This window comes from Lycium barbarum, chromosome 4, assembly GCF_019175385.1.
Source record: "Lycium barbarum isolate Lr01 chromosome 4, ASM1917538v2, whole genome shotgun sequence".
In the NCBI taxonomy this organism is placed as follows: Eukaryota; Viridiplantae; Streptophyta; class Magnoliopsida; order Solanales; family Solanaceae; genus Lycium; species Lycium barbarum.
Genome location: NC_083340.1, coordinates 36,724,063 through 36,736,222, shown reverse-complemented (window position 1 = coordinate 36,736,222; position 12,160 = coordinate 36,724,063).

Genomic DNA, 12,160 nt, shown 5'->3' with positions numbered 1-12,160 from the left:
ACTCCAATCTTTTATTTAAGTTTATTACATAATTATGGGTGAATCTTTATGGTGAAAACATGGAGATATTTTGAGGAATTGAGAAAGTTTAGCTCTAGGGTTCTTCAATCAAAATCATTGATTTGAAAGGGCAAATAGTGTCGAATTTTAGACTTCTATATATCGTTGGAATCCTCTCGTTAAGGCCTTCCCGAAAATATATGTCTTGTCGGGTTTTGAACACATTGACCAAAGGGCGTTTTCGTCTTTTAAAATTTGACTTTAACCGTTTAAGCCTCTAAAATATAAAAGTGGTTTAATCTAAGGGTTTTGACCATTCTAAATCCGTTTTTGTGTCGTTTGAGGAAATCCGGAGACTCGAGAACGCAATTTTGATTTATTGGGAAGTGTGCTTGAATTGTGAATTTGAGGTAAGTGAGACTTTAAGTTTTGGGTACTTGCTTTTCACAACCCATTTCAAAAATATGTTTTGTCTGCCTGGTCCATGTGTTGGGGCGAGCGTGTGCTTAGCAGAATCGGTGGTCCTTAAGGCCAGCCGCATATACTTTATTTTCAAATACTCTAAAACTCTTTTTATAAATTGTTTTGTGATGTGATACAGCTGTGAGACATGATATTGGGGCATTGTGTATGCGTCCCTTAGCATTGTGTATGCTTCTTGATGATATTGGGGCATTGTGTATGCTTCCCTTAGCATTGTGTATGCTTCCTGATATATTTGGCACATTGTGTATGTTGCCGTGGATTCATGGTGTTGATAAATTCTTTAACCGCCGTTTATGATAGGTCCTTAGTGTAAATTGTGTTGAGATATATAATATACTTTATAAACAGTGGTTTGGACCTTGGTTGCTATTATAAAATGATATTTTCGTGTGCATAATATTTCTGTGCTTGTTGTGCGTTTGTATTTTCTAACACTTGTTCCATGGGTATTTAAAGTGGCAGGTCGAGGATCTTACTGGATTATATTTATGTATAACTCACCCCTTACCTGCATGTCTATGCAGAAAGCATTGCTGAGAACGAGGATCGTGGCTAAAGATTTCGTGAGTGGATTCCATTGCTGAGGTGAGCCATCGCATTGTTCGTGGAGGCAGCCATTTCAGCTTTATCTAGTTTACTTCTAGTTATTTCTTTTATTTTAGGTTTACATGCCTGACCTTCAAACTCATGTAACTCTGTTAGATGCTCCATGGTCTTCGCGTGGGATGTGGGCTAGAGATTCTTTTTTATCGTAGCGTTGGTTGGTTTTCATAAATCGATTATGGATTTGGTTGGCGACTATTTCGCATTTTTATCATTAATAGCTTTGTTGGACCTGCACTTATTTTCTTTCAGTGCTTTCGTAAATGATTAAGGGTGTGATATATGGTTCGCCTGATGGGTGGTGTTTGTTGGGTGCCAATCACGTCTAGCTGGTATTTTGGGAGGTGATAGTTTCAGCACTGAGGTTCGCTGGGATTGCCATAGTTTGACGGTTCCCTTTAAATCTTAATAATACTTCCTCCGTCTCAATTTATGTGGCACCATTTGACTTGGCACAAAGTTTAAGAAAGAAAAGAAAACTTTTAAAATGTGTGATCTAAAATAAACCTTACATATTTGTGTGGCTAGAAATCATTTCATTAAAGGTAAAAAAAAGAACTTTAAAGTTAAATTCTTTCTAAATATAGAAATGTGACATAATTTTTGGGATAGACTAAAATGGAAATGGTGCCACATAAATTGGGACAAAGGGAGTAGTGGCTAACTCCAGAAAAGCACTAATTTAAGGACTTCTTGAATGTTAGGGTTTCGTTAATTAAATAGAATTAGCATTCATTATCTTTGGGAAATTGAATTTTCCCCCTTAATTTTATTTTGTCACACGCACACAATATTTTATGTGATTTTTAAAAGTTTGTATTCATTTATTAGGAATACAAGCGCGAGACGCGTGCCAAGAAATTAGTATTATACTAAAAATGGGAAGATTTTAAGGACAAAATTGAATTACCAAAATGCCCATAAAAAGTTGATGGACTATTTTACCATTTATCATTAAAAAAAAACCTTTTATTAAATGTTAAATTATTACTATAATAAACATGATTAATTGATTTCCTATTAATTAAATGATAAGTTATAGCTACATTCAATATGACACATCACAAGAAATGCTATTTAATCTACAGTCATTTTTTTACGTTTTCCTCTCAATTTTCTACTATTCAATCAGTTACGAGGAAGCGTTCAGATTTAATCTTCCTTATTTATTCCATCTAATGCTTATCATTTCCGGCTTACATCTTTTCATATACAGTCAAACCTCTCTATAATGGCAGCGTTTGTCCGAAAATTTCATGATTGCCATAGTGAGGTACTGTTATGCATGTATATTGACATTTGATGTTTAGATCTCATTTAACTGTTATAAACAAAAGTACTCAAACAACTATTTTTCTTTACTTTTTATGTAATAAACGAAAAAAAAATATTTGTTAATTTTAAAATTGCAATTTATTTTCATATCTCATTAATTAAAAATTAAAAAGACTAATTAATTACTAATAAATCTATAACTAGACGTACCATACCGATAAAGAATTAAAATCTAAGGAACATATGCATTTAAAATTAATTGAGAATTTAAATATTTCATGTTTGACGTAAGAATTCTACAATTGTAGGTTATTTTGCAAACTGTAGTCTCTTAGTGATAATATAACGCTTGAATTGACGAAGAATTTTGTCCAAACTTTCAGCAAAAGGGAATTTAATAACTGTCTAAGAACTTAACAATTGACTCTTCGTATGTGAAATTTACTATGTGCATGACATTAATGATGCTTACCATAAATATTTTAATATTTTGATTTTATGCATAGTATATTTCTTACAAAATTTCTTACACAATATTTTAGTATGACTGTTATAGAGAGGTAATTTTATAAAGAGTGTACCGCTATAATGAATGCCATTGATGTTATAGGTAAAATGCTGCTATAGAGAAGTAAAATATGACATGAAAAATCGGTTCCAGAGAAAATCAAGCCGATATAGTGAAGTGCCGTTATAACAAATGACAATTATAGAAATGTTAACTGTACAATGTATATGAACCTACAAAGCACATATAAATGTAGAATTACGTGGGTCATTGGTTTGAAGGATATAACTACTTACTTAATGCATAAAATTACTTCCAGTGATTGTTTCTTCTTACGAGTTAGGCCAAGCATTTTGCAACCTGAATATTCGTATATCTTCTTTTGTTATCCTTGTTGATTTGTGTTCTACTTCTCTAGGTGCTTTTTCTCTTACAGTTTGGGGGATTTGGATTTTTTTTTTTTTTTTTTGTGTGTTTTTGTGCTTGTATGCATGATTCTTGTGTCGTATCATAATTGACTATTCTGTTGTATATCCATAGAATTTAGAGGCATTTTTGCAAAATTTCAATCTCATTGTACGATTTATGTTTTTTTTTTATTTAAATTTTTTATTGTTTTCTTCTTTGAATTTTGAAGACTATGGGATTAAAAATTTGAAGTATCAGCTTAAGCCTGAGTAAGGAGGAATATTTTTATTATTGATTACAAGTGGATTTAATTGTAATTTTATTTTCATTTCTTCTTCGTTTGATGTATGTCTAAATCTAAGCAAATCATCATACTTTTGAATGCTTGGGGCAAAGATAAATATATATTTATTGTGCGCTCTGTCATATATATATATATATATATATATATATATATATATATATATATATATATATATATATTTTACTTCATGTCTCTAATTTAATAATTTCGTTAGGCATTTACATGCATTTTTTAAATTTAGAGTACAAATTCATCGACATATTCATACCATTAGGAGCTATATTATCTTAGTTAGCTTCACATATTTCTTGCTCGATTGCATAAAGACCATCCCATTATTATAAATTAAATGGCAAAATCAATATTTTGGGTTTCAGCATTTTCTATTTGTAAATCAAAACTTTTTAAATATATAGACTTTTATAATATTGATAGGGACAAACGTGCAACGCACGTTCCTAGAGACAGTATTATAAAAATAGCAGTGATTTGTTTTACGAGCAAGACAAAAACATATTTTCCCTTGCAATATAAGTCGGCATTCCTTGATCAGGGGCGGATCTAGGGCCTGCGAGGGTGTTCACCTGAACACCGGCAAAAATTACACCGTATATATATAAGGTATTTTATTTTTATTTTTATGTATATAGATAGATGTTGAATACCTTGTACACAAGAGAAGAGGTTGGTTTTGTGGTTTATGGGGTTCAAAATTCACCTTGAGGTTCCAAGTTCAAATTCCAAGCACTACCCTAAAACCCCTTTAGTGAAAATCTTGGATCCTCCACTGTTCATGACCACCTATAGTTGTGGCATTTCGATATGATTCGTGATTAATTCAACATGATTACTAAGTTGAATATAGCATGAAGTCATACATGTCCCTTGTGACTTGAATGTCACAATTTTGAAATATATTTGGTTCTCCTCTTTTGATAGCATTGCACTCATGGTACCTCAGAAAAATAATTCTTTAAATAAATCTATTTCAATCATGGTACAAGATAAAATAATTCTTCAAATAAATTTTTATTTCAATAATGTAATATTTTTTTTTAAAATTTATTTCATTCATGGTAATTGAAAAAGTAATTCTCTAAATAAATGCATTTCATTCGTGGTACCTAGAGTTAGTTCTTTAATATATTGCACTCCAATATTACAAATTATTTAACATTTCGAAATAGACTTCTACTCTTCTTTGATTGTACTTTGAAATCATGCATGACAATTCGGTTTGATTGGTGAGTAATTCAACAGGATAACTAGGTTGAATATAACATAAAGTCATGCGGTCTGTCATGACTTGCATTCTACAATTCTGAAATGTATTTTTTTCCTCTTTGCTTATAGCTTTCAAATCATGACGATCTGACATGACATCTAGCTGGTTGAATATAATGAGTCATACTAGTCTAGTGTGGAAGACAACTAGGTTAAATAATATATTATGAAGTAATACCAGTCTGTCATGACTTGGATGCCACAGTTATGAAATATATTTTTCCTTCTTTTTTGTTTGTAGCTCCGAAATACAAAACAATCCGATATAATTTGAAAGTAACCCAACATGATAGGTGCATATAGCATGAAGTCATACGATCAGTCATCACATGCATGTCCCAGTTCCGATTTTTTTTTTTCTCTTCTTTGTTTGTAGCTTTGAAATTTAGGACGATCTTGCATGATTTACGGGTGATCCAACATGAAAACTAGGTGAATATGGCATGAAGTCATATTGGTCTGTCATGACTTGCATGACACGATTCACTCTTTTGGTTCTACTTGTCGGCATCTCTATACCATCTCTATCGCTCACCTTAAGGGTATTTTAGTTAAGAACTTTTTCGTGAAACTTAAAAAGGTCAGTTCCACACAAATATAAAAGTAGGACAAAATTCAAATGTCCGTCCCAAAGCATCCCTTAGGTGCAAATCACTAGATGGTTTGGCTCACATATTAGCTATGTAGAAAGATTTACACAAACATATCATTTAAAGATGCTACTTAACTTTTGACCCATTTAAAAAAGTTATGTGAAAACGATCAGCTCACCAGATGTTAGAGTTCAATTAGCTGTTTTGTCTAAAAGTTATTTATTAGGAAAACCAGTTGAATTTATTTGAAAGACATCTATAACATCAAAATTAATCCAATTATTATGTAAATCTTTGAAGTTAGGTTTGAAGCAACGAATAAAAATAAAAAGACTAGGAGAAGCAATAAAAAAACTCAAAATAACTGAATCAAAAGGTTAAGAAATTCTAACAATCTCCTAGAATGCTAAAACAAGTTGTTTAAAGAATGAATTCGCAATGAACAACAACAAGTAATACGGTATTCAGGTGAGAAATTCGATCGAGTACAAATCACAGATTATGGTGTCCTACGCACATACTGGTCGTTACTGGCGTGAAGATCGTGAATTCTGAGATAGGATAGATAATGATTCCTTGATTATTGGGTTGCATGGTTATCTTCAATTGCCGTCTACTGAATGCATGTGATGAATCTCCGGCCCGCGATGTTCGAAAAGAAATGGCACTTATACACGGAAACTCATGGCACAACACTTCGTCTTATCGGGCACAGTCCTTGGACCTTTCTACTTGTCTCAGTCTCGGTTCTTCTCTGCCACGTGTGCCAACTATATGACCTGACATATTTTGACCAATACAGATAGTACTTGCACTTTAGGGTTGATTTCGAAATCATCCCGGGAAGTGGAAAAGATTGAGCAAGAAAGAAACACAGAACTTGACGCTTCATCACTTTAGGTGGGAATGCATCATAACCGTCATTTCATTGTGTGAATAAGCCAATAGGCACTTCTATCATTACTATCCCTGAATCCTGACCATTGGCAACTTTTCCATCTGGTATTCAGAACACGTGTCATGGCAGGATTGGATTACTTCTCGCAACTTTTCAAGGTAATGATAATACCTCCACTTATTTAAACTAGTGCAGAGCACAAGCTCCATCATCTTTACTTTTCTTTCTCTTTTCGCTTATAATATCTAAAAACTTCGAAGTTTTTTCCAAAAATGATTTCATCTCTTTCACTTATACTTCCATCAACTAGCGCTTTCACCCATGTCTTCTCCTCAACATTCTTCCTCTGAATCCCTGACAATCCGCCTCCTACTCCTCTCCCTGTTAAAGAGCAGGTTAAAGAGGGTTCTCCAAGGCTGATATAGTGGAGAGGGAAAGCCCCTATTGGCGAGCCCTCGAACGAGGCTAATGAAGAGGCGTCTGCCTCTGCAATGAATCACAGAACCCTTTTTTTTACCCATGACTGCCAGAGCAGTATCCATGGCAAGCCAGTGGGGGATTAAATACCTCTCATACAGAAAGAAGATCTTCCTCGAGTTAGAGAAGATTGCAGCTTGGGAGAGGACGTAGATGTATATCCTGTAATGGAGGCTACATAAATTACTCAGCGTATTTGTGATTTTTTCTTGATCTCTACATATCCTTTCACTATTAGATTCATGCTCCCAATACTAGAGGTTATAGAGGAGTTCTGCAGGAGATATAGGGTTTGTCTGGCCCAACTTACGCCTCAGGTTTAGTGACTTGTTTCATGCATTTAGTTTTTGGTCAATCAGGCCTGGGTAAGCTTTATTGTGGTGCACCTGGTGCATTTGTATTCTCCCCAAGGTTTCTTAGGTGGTGTCATTCATGTGATCCCTCGAAGATGGAAGGTATTAATCACTAGCACCAATGATGACCACTGTAACAGTTCGCATTTTTGCGGGCGAGGTTAACGCTCGGAAAAGCTATTAAGAACTTGTTGGTGCTCTTTCAAACTTTGTTTTAAAAGAGTCGCCACCTAAGTTTTAGGAAATTAGGAAAATCGAGGTGAAGGGTTTATTCAAATACCGTGAAAAATCCTTCGTAATCCAGAGTTCCAGGTAAGGGTTCTGATGATCCCCTGGGGAAGGTGTTAAGCACCCCAGTATTAAGGATCCGTACTATAGGTTGACCTTCGAATTCCAATGTATGAGTATTTGCATGAACTGTTTATTTAGTGTTTATTCCAGCAAAAAAGTTGTCATTTGCATGTCATTTTTTGAGAAAAAAGTTTGAACATGTTCCCTTTATATATAGGGTACTTAGATTTGGATTTATAATATCCGGATAAAATAGTCTCCCTTTATATATAAGGATGATATATTTTGTTTGTAAAGAGAGTATATAAAAGTTATCATCCTTTTGTACATGTTATTTATAAAGAATATAAAATTGTTATGTTTAAGTACATAATTTTGTCCATGCTTAACTCATACTTTGTTTGGATCGATCCGTTTAATACGTTTGGAGCGCCTTATCTAGAACTTGTATATATGAATGTTTTCCTTGAAGCGTATTTATCTTAAAAATATAGTCCTCTGTTACAAATCTATAAAAATTGGTCTCAGACTTGGGCTTATAGCCAAAATATTATAACTCGCCATTTAAAAGGTTCGTCCATGTTTTCTGGGTTTGGCCCAAATAAATTCATGTATGAAATTTTGTTCAAAAACCTAGTATTACAAACTCTTTTATCCCTAAGTGGGCTTCAGCCCAAAATTCTTCTTTTTATTTTTGTTGGACTTGACCCGTTTTGAGTTTTAATCATTTTTTTTGAGAACAAGGAGGAGTCCAGCGGGATTTTCGGCCTAAAATTTTACCAGATTTGGTTATTTGGGCCTGGTCCAAAACATTTATCCTTAGTCTTGGTTTGAATCTAAAAACTTAGTTTAATTTTGTAAAGAATGTGTCCTTTGGTTTAAAAACCAGTCAGTTTTTTCTCAAAATAATTTCGTAACATTTGTGACTTTGAAATAACTCTCAATGCTGTTAACTTAACCCGTGCCAAAGTAGCTTTGCTGGTTATCCATTTAATTTTGACAAAAATGGTTATGCTAAATCCGGGTTTGGAAAAGTCATTTTGGGGACTTTAAGTCAATCTTAACGGCATAGGTACCGTTATCCTAAGACAACTAGTTCATACCATAAGGATTCCACAATATAATATGATTTTTTTTACAAGTTTTGTACAAATAGAAACAAGGCTCCAATAAAGAAGATAGAGAAAAGAAAAATAAAGGATAGCGGAAGACTAGGGGCGCACCAAGCCCCTGCTGGCACCTAATTTTTACCTCCCGTAATTTATTTTGATTACTCAAAGTCCTTGGATAACAAATAAAATAATTTTTCACATTCGCAGAGAACCTGGATAATTTTGCATAATTATCCGGGCCATTATTTACTGTTATAAATTAGTGGGGGAACCCTCGAGGCTCTATTAATTACTCAATGATTTTATTGGCAATTTGCAGCATTTTGTATAAAATATTTTTAATTTATCAACCGCAGGACAATTTCAAACAATTGGTCATTTAATTAATTCAGAAATTAAATAAATGAAGCAATTTATTTTATTTATCCAAGGAGTTCAAGTAAATTAATAAAATTACTATTTTACCCATCTAGCTTTGAATTTTGCCTGTTTATCTGTTTATTTTTATTTTTGACCAAAATTGTATTAACAAAATACAATTTCATTTTATTTCTGAGTTCCAACATAAATGACCTCCCCGTAATTAACCAATTCATGGTTCAAGATAAGCCGGGGTCATTTTGCAATTCTAGCCCCCCAAATAACTTTAATTGAGATGCTCAATCAATTGGCAAATTAATTAAAGTTATTAATGCAAATTAGTTTTAACTGGCAAAATTAATACCAAATTGAGACTATATTTGCAATAATTAAATTATTTAGCAATAACTAAATAGTTTGATAAAGGGAATTTCTGACTTTTGTTCCAAAGGTTATAATGGCAAACCTTCTTTTTAATTTTTGACCAATTTAGGTCATATTTGCAAAAGAATTCGATTTATTAGCTTTTTAAATAATTTTCTTTGCATAATTTGATATCTTTTAACTAGTTAGTCTTCAATTTCTCATTTTCTATTTTTATGCTATTTTTGCAATTTCCAATTTTGCCCCTACCTAGGCATATACACCTGATATAGATTCTCATATGAAATGTATATGAAGGACATTTTTTTTAAATGGCGGGCCTGGGTTCATTTGGCATTTGAAGGACTTTTTTAAACAAAAATTTAGGCGCAGCCCGGTCCAATTGGACCGACCCGGCCCAGATTATGATAATATACTCCCGTCATCGTGGAAGAGCCTAGAAAGCTCCCACATTTTCCGCTGCCTTCACACGTTTTAGGGTTGGGGGGGGGGGGGGGGGGGGAGGGGTATAGGAGCGTAAGGTGGCGGCGTGGACAACTCCTCCACCATGCACCACCCCACTTGCTTGTCCCATCGCCACTAATGTCGTTACCACAGTGATGACAACCTCAAGCCCCCTCGTAAGTTTGCTTTTTTTTTTGTTGCTCTCTTTTTCTTTGAATAGTCGTGTTTGTTGTTTGACCGTTGATCTCTTCCTCCATGGAGGAGATCTTGGCCGTAAAACCTTATCCCACATCAGTATTTCACCTAGTCGACACAGTTTGGGGTTTCTATAATAGAAACCCCTAGTTTCAATGCAAGACGTCGGACACAATAGAGATAAATTAGCTGTAAAAACTAAAGACTTAAAAGTATTAGTCTTGAAATAGTTGAGGTTTTCTCAAAATGTCTTAAGGTTCTTCGTTTATTCGAAAACCTAGTGTTCTAAAAATTTGTGTTTTCTTTGTTATTTTGGCATTTCTGGGCTCGAGTTTGGAGAAGGGTCTTCCAAGTTCAAATTTGGTCTTGGCCATGTCAACAAACGGCAATATTCTCTCTCGTTGTTTCCTTTTTTTTTTTAGTCTTAGTCTTTTAAATTCCCGTTCAAGTTATTTTCAAGAGTTTGTGGCTTTGTTAGTTAATGTTGATCATATTATGGTTACCTGTGTTTAGATATTAGTATTTAGTTATATATTTAGTAATATTGCAGTTTGTTATCTATTGTGTGTTAATATTCTTACTGTTTAGCCTAGTTCGATGTAGGCATAGTGATATTTGGTTAGGCCTAGATTCATTATATTCCCCGAATTTGCTGTTCTTATTTTCCTTTTGTGGCTAGGTGAATTCTGATGAAAATCAACCAACTTAGTATACTTGTCTTCTTGAAACTAGTTCAAATAGGATTTATGTTAAGTTTAGCTAAGATAATAACTTAATGGTATCTATCATGGATATTTGTTTGGTCTTGCTTGGGCTTACATGATTGGGGTCTGGAATATTGACATGGTTCATGTTTCAAAATTTGGAATATTCACTAAGTTTTAGTTCTAATCACTGAACACTTTAAATTTAGTGGCTAATAATTGGAGTAGTTTGTTGTTACAATTTATCTAGTTTAGCAACTAGCCCCTTGGAACTGATTCTTTTGTCGATTGACTTAGTCTAAACTCTTGTGTGTTTAGTCTAGTCTACTTGATTTGTTACTTATGATGATACTCAATTTTTGTTCATTTAGGTATATCTTGATTCACCTAAGGTCAACTTTGGCCAGTTGAGATTGGTTCCTTGTTTGGTATAAGGGTTGTCCCCCTTTTTTTTTTTCAAAGCTGTATTTAACACTTAGTATTTTCCTTTTCCATTTGAGTTTTATTGTTCATGTTGAAGCTCTGGCCCCTCCCTCTTGAATTTGTTGTTCATATTGAGTGGATTTTTGGGAATTGCCTTAATATAGACCTATAGTTTGAACTAGATAGGTGTATTTCTAGTTAATAAATACTTCCTTGCTTTTTTTTTGTTTGTTTGTTGTTGTTGTCCGTTGACTTCTCTTTCCCCAAAATGATTTACTTAGAATTCACCTAAGTGTATGACTCATTCATGAATGGTTTGGCCTCTCCAATTGGCCTAGAAAGTTGTACACATAAGAAAAGACTGTTTTTTCTATCTAAACTTACTTCACCTAGATATAAGATAAGATAAAACTGAAGAAAAGAGTTTGGAAATGTAGATTGGACTCTATTTGTTACTGCATTCATTTATTTGGTTGGACTGCATTTAGGTCAAGAGGTGAAGTGTTAAACCTGCTTTTGAATCATCATTTTACTAAGTATTGAGAAGTGTAATAATAGTTAGTTCAGGTCTAGTACTTAATCCTTTCTATTTGTCTAAAACAGTGTGGTGCAAAGTGGTAATTGACTTTAAAAGGGGAAGATCTTTGCTAATCTGTGTCATGATCACTTATAGTAGGCATTTTTTCTTAAAAGATTATGCTATGTGGGGTCTGTGTTACTTGTTTTGATGTTGTCCTGCTTGTCCTATTCTAATTGTCTTCTCCTAACTTGTCTAAATCTGATAAAGCCCATCATTTGGTAGACAATCATTTAGTATGTTTTGAATCTGTAAGTAACTTGGAATTAAGCTGGGGTCTTAATTCACCTTCCTTAGCTTTCTTTTGTGTGATCACTTAACTAAATGAAATACTAGAGGTTAAGGAAATAGGCAGCTTGTGCCATGTCTGTTTTACTGTGTCTTCTTGTTTTTCCTTTGTGTCCTCCCATTTAGTTTATAATATGATCATGTCTTGAGTCAAAAGTTTTGATTAAGTTTGAAGATATAAGAATCAGTCCTA